Below are 8,147 nucleotides of genomic sequence, written 5' to 3' on the forward strand. Positions count from 1 at the left end.
TCCCCAACGGCGTCCGATTCCTACGACGATCATGGCGCCATGCGCGGATCTGAAGGAGGGCATTGGCGCACTGCCGATTGGGCCCTATACGCCAGAGAAACGCGACGCGTGCGCAAGTGAGAATAGGCTGACTCACGGGCCCCACCCCTTAGTGGCGTAGCTCAACGCGGATGGAGTGGGCTGACAACTGGGATGCGGATCCCACCTGTCAGCGGGCGCCAGGCGCGAGTGCGGGCACGCAGCGGAGGGAGAAATGGCCCGGATTCCCCAAGCGACCTAGTTAGGTTAGATCTCTCCTTTTCTTTTATTCTTATTTGAATTTCCCTTTACCAATTTGAATTTGGTATTCAATTTCCACTCCTATTTAAATTCAAAGTTATGGCAAACTAGTCTTCACATTTTTATGTTCAATTTTTTCTGAACATGGTGTGGATAATTTTTTTATTTATTTATATGTTTATTTTGTTTTGCATAGTATTTTCTCTCTTTCTATATTATTTCCAATTTTCCCCAATTTGCACTTTTGGGTTAAATCCAATTCTCTTCTCATTATTATATTCCTTTTTGACTTACAAAATTCCTATTCCAATCTAAGATAAAGTTTTAGGAATTCAAATTTAATACCCACTAAAAATCAATCATGATGCAGTAGACATCTATTTATTCTAATTAATTATTTTGTTTGATAAATGTTTGAAATATGACACACACTCATATTATTCCTTTCTTGTTAGAAAAATAATATTTTGAATGTGGGATAAGGATTAAAAGTTACTTCAAAATTAAATATTCATGTAAATAAATGTTTATGGTGCATCATTTAGTGAAATGCATAATCATTTAGTTGAATTGAAAACCTTTCTACTACTTCCTTTCTAATATAATTCTTGGTATTCAAAATTCAGTCCTCGATTTTCAGTACTCAAGTATAATTTGACATATCTGAATTTGCTATTTTCATTCCTTCATATATTTATTATTATTATTATTAATTTTTTTCTTATACAGATTTTGGTGCCTTACAACTAGTCGTTGGAAGCGTACCATTGGCGCACCGGTGGCGCACCGGACTGTCTAATGTGTCCATGCGCAGCAGCCTACAGTAACAACTAGTTTTGGTTGGTGGGTGTCTTTATACCCCCTCCACCAGCCATAATGAGTGTCTTGCTGCCCCAACACACTTGTATTCATTGCTAGAGCATTGCAAGTCGACAAAGCATAGTGAGGTGATTAGCAAAATGATAATCCCATGTTAGGACCTCATTAATGCGCATGAGAGCCACCTAGAGCACACACAACATGCATTAGACTTCTCTTGGTCAAGTGAAGGTTCATGGCTTGTTACTCTTGGTGATCGGCATCACCTAGATGGCTTGGTGGCGATTGGACCTCGGTGATCACCCTAGAGGACTTGTTGGTGACCTGTCTCGGAGATTTGTTGGTGTGCCCTGTAGGTGCTAAAGTTTGAGCATTTTACTTTGTGTATTTGTTTAGTTAGTATTTGCAATAATGACTTAGGGTTGTTGTCTATCTTGTAGCTTTTACTTGTTGCTAGTAGTTTGGGTGAAGTTGGGCTCATGCTTAGGGTTTAGTCTTTTGTTGGAATTTTAGAAAAGCCCAATTCACCCCCTCTTGGGAATTGTGATCCTTTCATTAAGTAAAAGTGTGCTAAAAGCAATCTAGGTTGGCATCACCTACCCTCCTTACCTCACCAGTTTGAGGAGAAGACATTGCCTACCCTCTGTACCTCATTATCTCCCCAACCCTATTAATTAGAGATATCAATGCCTTTCTATATCTATGTGCTAAACTTTGGCACTTATATCCAAACATTGTTCATGTACTAAACTTTAGTTTTTCATTTGAGAGGGCTAAACTTTAGCACCCCGCTAAAGCTTAGCAAAAAAGAAGAAGATTTTGACCATTATCAGACTATAGGCGACATTGATAGGTGGGGGATAATTATACCTTGATTTGCATGTGTCTATATTTAAATTTAATTTAAGGTCTTTTAAATTTTAACTCTAGACCTGCCAATTTATCTCATTTTTATATTTCTAATGACCTTTTCCCCACAAGCGGAACTACAAAGTATGTCGAGTGGAATATAATATATCCTATGATTTTGGCCTAGCCCAAACTACACATCTAAACATCATCACATTTAGTCCAGTCATCTAGAGTTTTGGCCCAATCCATACTCTTGTAGCCTCCAATGATGGTTCTCCTCTTCTGATGTCCACCTTTTCATCTTGATCGAGTATGTGAGCATCACACAGAGCAACTACAGTGTTGGTGGCACAGTTGTGCAAGCTGCTAATAGGGATGGCAACCAGACAAGGTGGGGCAAGGGACCATCCCCTCGTCACCTAGTGATGGCAATGGGTTCACGTATAGGTATATAATTGTGGATAGTTATCCATCGAGCATGGCTATGGTGGATTTTGTTTTCCACATGTAAGGGTATGAATATAATAAGGTAACTACAGGTAAACGTTTCGCATGTATGAATATGTAGTTGAAAGAAACACGTACATCTAAGAGGGGGTGAATTATGACTTCTATTTTTCGCACTCTAAACTACGCCAATAATAATCCCCTTAAACAAAACCTATGCAAATAACTTACACATGAATGTGCACTAAGGTTTTGTCTAAGTGTTGCCATCTCTACCGCAAAAAGAAGTTTAGCGACCTATCCTACAAACTAGCCTATACTCTAAACTAGGAATGGTAAAGACCACAACTTAAGTAAACAATAAATGTGGAAGCTTACAGAGAGAGGTAGAGATGCAAACTCTCATTGACGCGCCAATATTTTTATCGATGTATCTAGAACCACACAAAATTTTAACTAATCCTCGTTGGTGCTTCTATGCAAGGGAAAGCCCACATGAGGGCCGAGCACCTGGTCAAGTAACTCCGTAGAGAGCCGTGGGCCTTCTCCACATTCAAGTGGTGCTCCGCTTTCGGCCTCCTCTTGGATGCTCCCTGCCGTCTTCACTATTGAGCTTCTAACCAAAACGCCATGCGCCTCTTTCCCTCTAGTACATAGTGGCAGCCACACCAAAACATGGTTTGTGTGGTCTCGTAAGACTCTCGCCCCACTCGGTACAAATACAATGACACACACAAGAGCTGAGGGGTTTTGTGGGTTTTCTAACCACACTTAATCTACTAGGAACAACCTAGAGCAAGTGCAATAACGGTCTAACTAACCTAAGCACTTCACAAAGTACCTATGCTAATCATCTTGGGATTCTATTAAGCACTTGGGTGTATGGATCAATAGATATGTGTATCAACTCATTAGCAATGTTGCTCAACTATCCAGACCTTAAAATGCCTGGTTATTGGAGGTCTATATAAAGCCTAACCCCAAATGTAGTCATTGGAGGAAAGCAGCTCCTCTACGACCGGACCAGTTCGTTGCACCACCGGACCCAGGTCTATTACCCTCCAAGTTAGCTATCCCTTGGATCACTTGGTAGATTATATGTGCCAGTAGAGGTCCGATGCATTAGACCCAAGGTCCGGTGACTAGGTGACCATTGAAATAGCCGTTGCCGCATTCTGGCTAGGGTCTGGTGCACCACCCGCAAGGTCTAGTGTGCCAACTAATCGAGTGCTTGGGAAAGTGGTCACTGTCGACCCAGTCTGCTGGTGCACCATCGGACCGGTTTGGTGCAACCAGAAGCAGCCCACTTCTTCATTCTCCAATCTTCATTTCTGGGCTCTTCTAATCTTGTGTCTTGGACATATGCTTGATACTTGAAGGTCTTCTATGAGTCTTCTAGTGTCTTCTTTGAGGTGTTGCTTCCTTAATGTCTCAGTCCAAGTCCACTTCGCATCATGCAAACTAAAAACATAAACACTAGCAAACACATTAGTTCATAGGTTATGTTTATCATCAAGCACCAAAATCACATAGACAAATGGGCCAGTGTCCATTTTCCTTACAATCTCCCCATTTTGGTGATTGATGACAACACAACCAAAGCAAGCAAATATTAAATACCAAAATGAAATATGTAGTCTACTTGCTACAGATGCATGTGCATATGCAAGATGTATGAGATACGAAATTTAAAGATATGTGGTCATTTAGAATTTGATAAACATTCTTGCATATGCAAACATTCCCCATATTGTGCATTCTGGACTTAAGCCTCCCCTAACTCCATAATACACATACTTCCTATTTTGGACCAAAACTAACATAAATAACCAATTGAAAGATCACAAAATTTTAAAAGATTGGTTTTAGTATTTGATATACATTGGTTTACTTTGGTCCACAAATTTCTCTCCCTTTGGAATCAAACACCGAAAAGGAAGACATAATAAAACATATAGGAAGTAACAAAATGTTTTTGGGCCTCAAAAATATTTTCACCCTTAGAAAAAGTTCTCCCCATGTGGTGAAATAATCTCCCCTAATGTGAAAAAGATATACTCCCCCTATTAGAAAACTCTCCCCGAATGGAAAACATTAATTTTAAAGAGCATAAAAGGAACCCAAAACATGATGAATAGACTAGACTCCCCTTCTTTATGCAAATTTTGTATGAAGAAGGATTTTATATGAATTCCAATTGAAAACTTCTAAAGCATAATGGCAACATGAGGGATAATGAATAACTAATAATGTCATAGTCTAATTAAGTGGAGATGACATGTAAATGATACCAAATGAAAGCTTATCATAAGAAAGACCAATTGAAAAACATAATTAATGATATCGAATGAAGAACTTCACATCTTTGTAGTGGAAGATTTTGTCTATCTCCGAGGATTCCATTTTCCTTCAATGAGACTACTATATACATGATAAGCCTGAAAAGGATGTTAGTCTCAAAGAAATCCAACTATAGAAGGATATTAATGAAAGCATGGGTATCACTTTTTGGGTGATACTTAAGGAAAATTATCTATATTTTTAACTTTGGCACATATAATTCAAAATGATACCAATTGAAGGATATTAATGAAAGTATGGGTATCATTCATTTAGGAGTTTAATTAAGCTATGTGTCATGCCTTGCTAAACTTTTAAAACCATGTAAGTTTTCTCAAAAGAGTATGAATTAAAAAGAGCAATCCTACCATATGATTTACCTAGTATACATGCAATTCAATTGAAAGTAATACTAATTGAAAACAAACTATAATTACTAGCATGTGGCATATCAATTTAAAAAATAGGACATTGAAAGCCAGAACTAGGCATGAAGAACTATACTAGATGCATAAGAAATGATACGCATATGTAAAGAAAGTAATAACAAATCTAGTTACCTTATTCATGGATAGGGAACTTGGGTCCATAAATTTCACTAACCCACTTGTCAATAATATTGATCTGATATGATGTATCCCATGATATACATCCTATTTTTGCCAAGTCTCCTAATTCCCTGAGGTCCGTCGAATTTCTCACTTCCCTTTTGGGACCCAATTTTTTTTGGTGCTTTTCATGATTGAAATAATCTCTTTTGGCACCTATATTCATTTTGTCCCCTTTCTTTTGTTGTCCTTGATGGCTATCACCTTTCCATTCCTTTTTTTCTTGATTAAGTATGTTGTATCCATCTTTTTATCCACCTTGTTGGTGTAGGTGTTGAAGATCTTTCTTGTTGGCTTTTTCTTATTGTCTCCCTTGGTCTTCACCTTGCATTGGTAAGACTTATGTCCTTCCTTATGACACAGCCAACAAACCACAGTTTGATCCTCATCAGGCTTCTTCACTTGCAAAGTGGTGTTATCCAGATGAGGTTGGGATTATTGGGCTTTGCCTTTTTTGTCATACAAAGTCTTATCAAGGCGAGCTACTTCTTGCTTTAATAGTTCATTCTCCATTGCAATCTCATCACAACATGTTTCTACAATAACATTCTTAATCAAGACTTGATTGCAAGGATTAAAGTTAATGTCAATTTAATCTAAGCAATAAGTAGAAGCATCCTTTTTAATAATTTCAGGAATTTCAATTTTAGGTGCTTTTGGGGTACTACCGATGCTTTCTAGCTTAATAGTTAGCTCATTATTATGAATGCTAAGAATTTCCATTTTCTCTAGCAAGTTTTTAGTGGCATCTTTAGAGCTAGATAACTTAGCCTTAAGTTTTCATTCTTTTTTTATTAAGCTTTCATCGGTAGTTGAGTAAGGTGCACTAGATTCAAATTGCTCAATTTTAGTTGTTAGCTCAACATTCAAATTTGCAAAAGTTACAAAATTTTAGCAAATTTTGTAATCATTTTGAAAGCTAAGCAACTTTCATTTTAGCAATTTTATTGAACTTATTGTTTAGTGCAAACATCCTTAAAAAAATTAATGGTATGCGCAAGTTCATCTACAGAGGGTTTATCATCATCGCTATCACTATCACTAGATGATGGATCATGGGAGTTACCTCTTGACATAAGGCATTTGTGTGATGATTGTGAAGAGCTTGATGAAGAGCGATGGCAACAGATCCTTAGAGGTTCATCTCCACTTGAAGAATCATCTCAAGCCCTCATGGTGGTGAGTGCTTTGTCTTTGCTCCTTCTCTTCTTGGTTTTGGCCTTATTTGGGTAGTTATCCCGAAAGTGGCCCTTTTCCCCACATCTGAAGCATCCTTTCTTTCTTTGTTCTTTTTTATTAATGTTAAAAAGGATATCCTCGATCTACAGGGCACACCCATTAGATTAATCTTGTGAATCATCCTCATTACCTTTCCAACGTGTCGGACCATTTCCTCGTCCTCGGAGGATGATGTAGACGATTGATCATCATCATCTTCTTCTTCCTCTTCATGTTCCTCTTCTTCACTTGAGGAACTTAAGCTTTGATCCTTCTTCTTGCCGTTTCATCATGTTATGGTCTTCACATGAAAAGGCATATGACATTGATGAAGTAGGCTCTTCTTGACCCATCTTTCGTGACATTTTGAATGCCACAATCTTACCGATCAAAAGCATAGGGGTCATTTGGCTGAAGTCTTCCAAGTTGTGAAGGATGGTGATGATGCTTCCATATTTTTGTTGTAGTAGAAGGGATATGATCTTCCTCACAATGTCTGCATCACCTAGCTTATTAATTCCAATAGAATTGAGCTCATTAACAATAATATTCAAGCGAGAATACATATCTCTAACAAGCTCATTTTCTTTCATTATAAAAGAATTGTATTCGTTCAAAGCTAGACAATGTTTTTTCTCACGGACATTTGAAGTGTCGTCATGGAGCTCATGCAATTTAAGCCAAATCTCATTAGTCGTTTCAAAGTAAATATTTGATTGAAAATTTTTAGGTTGACATTCATATTGTAACACCTATGCTGTTACGAGAACTAAAACTTTGGCATGACATCATATGCACCGGCATTACATTGTGTATGATACACCTAGAATGCATCCACTAGGCGGCTAAATTTCAAAACAAACATTTGATGTGATGTTTGTGGAAGGATATGACCCGGTAAAAGGAATTCTTAACCCTAGGTTGGAGTGTCTCTCACCAAGGATTAGAAGCATATGACTTTGTATGGTGAACACTAAGGAGTGATCTGACCAATTTGGTAGATATGTTCAAGAAATAGTGGTTTATAGAGGTTAAGCACTTAATGTACCCTAGGACACTCAAAACCCTAGTTTGGAGTCAAAACCCTAATTAGTGTCCTATAGAGTGATTTCAAATTCTATGCACTTTTTGCCAAAAGTGTATTTATCAATGTGGTAGATTAACAAAAACTAAGCAACTTTTATATTTGGAGATTTCCATGTTTTGTGGTGAAACTTGGAGTAATTGGCAAAAGTCCATAAGCACCTCTACTCTTAAATCCTGGAAAAACAATGTTAATAACCTAACTTTGGGCTTCTGTATCTCTTGATCCATAAGGGGTTTGCTATAAGTCATTATGGCAAAGTTGTAGAGCTACTATAGTAGTACAAATTTGATTAAGTGACTTAGCCTAAGAATTGTATGGAATTTGGAGTAAAATGCCCTGGAAGTCGGGCTATTAGTCAAGTCGTGATCCGATATTGGACTGTCAGTGGTATTTGATCGACTTTGGAGCCAAATTGTGCTTGATCCAGTGAGTAAATTACCAAGATCTCTGTGAAAAAGTTGAAGCTAGTATATAGGAGAACAACTTTGATGCAGTCA

The sequence above is a fragment of the Zea mays genome, chromosome 4 (assembly GCF_902167145.1).
Source record: "Zea mays cultivar B73 chromosome 4, Zm-B73-REFERENCE-NAM-5.0, whole genome shotgun sequence".
Lineage (NCBI taxonomy): Eukaryota > Viridiplantae > Streptophyta > Magnoliopsida > Poales > Poaceae > Zea > Zea mays.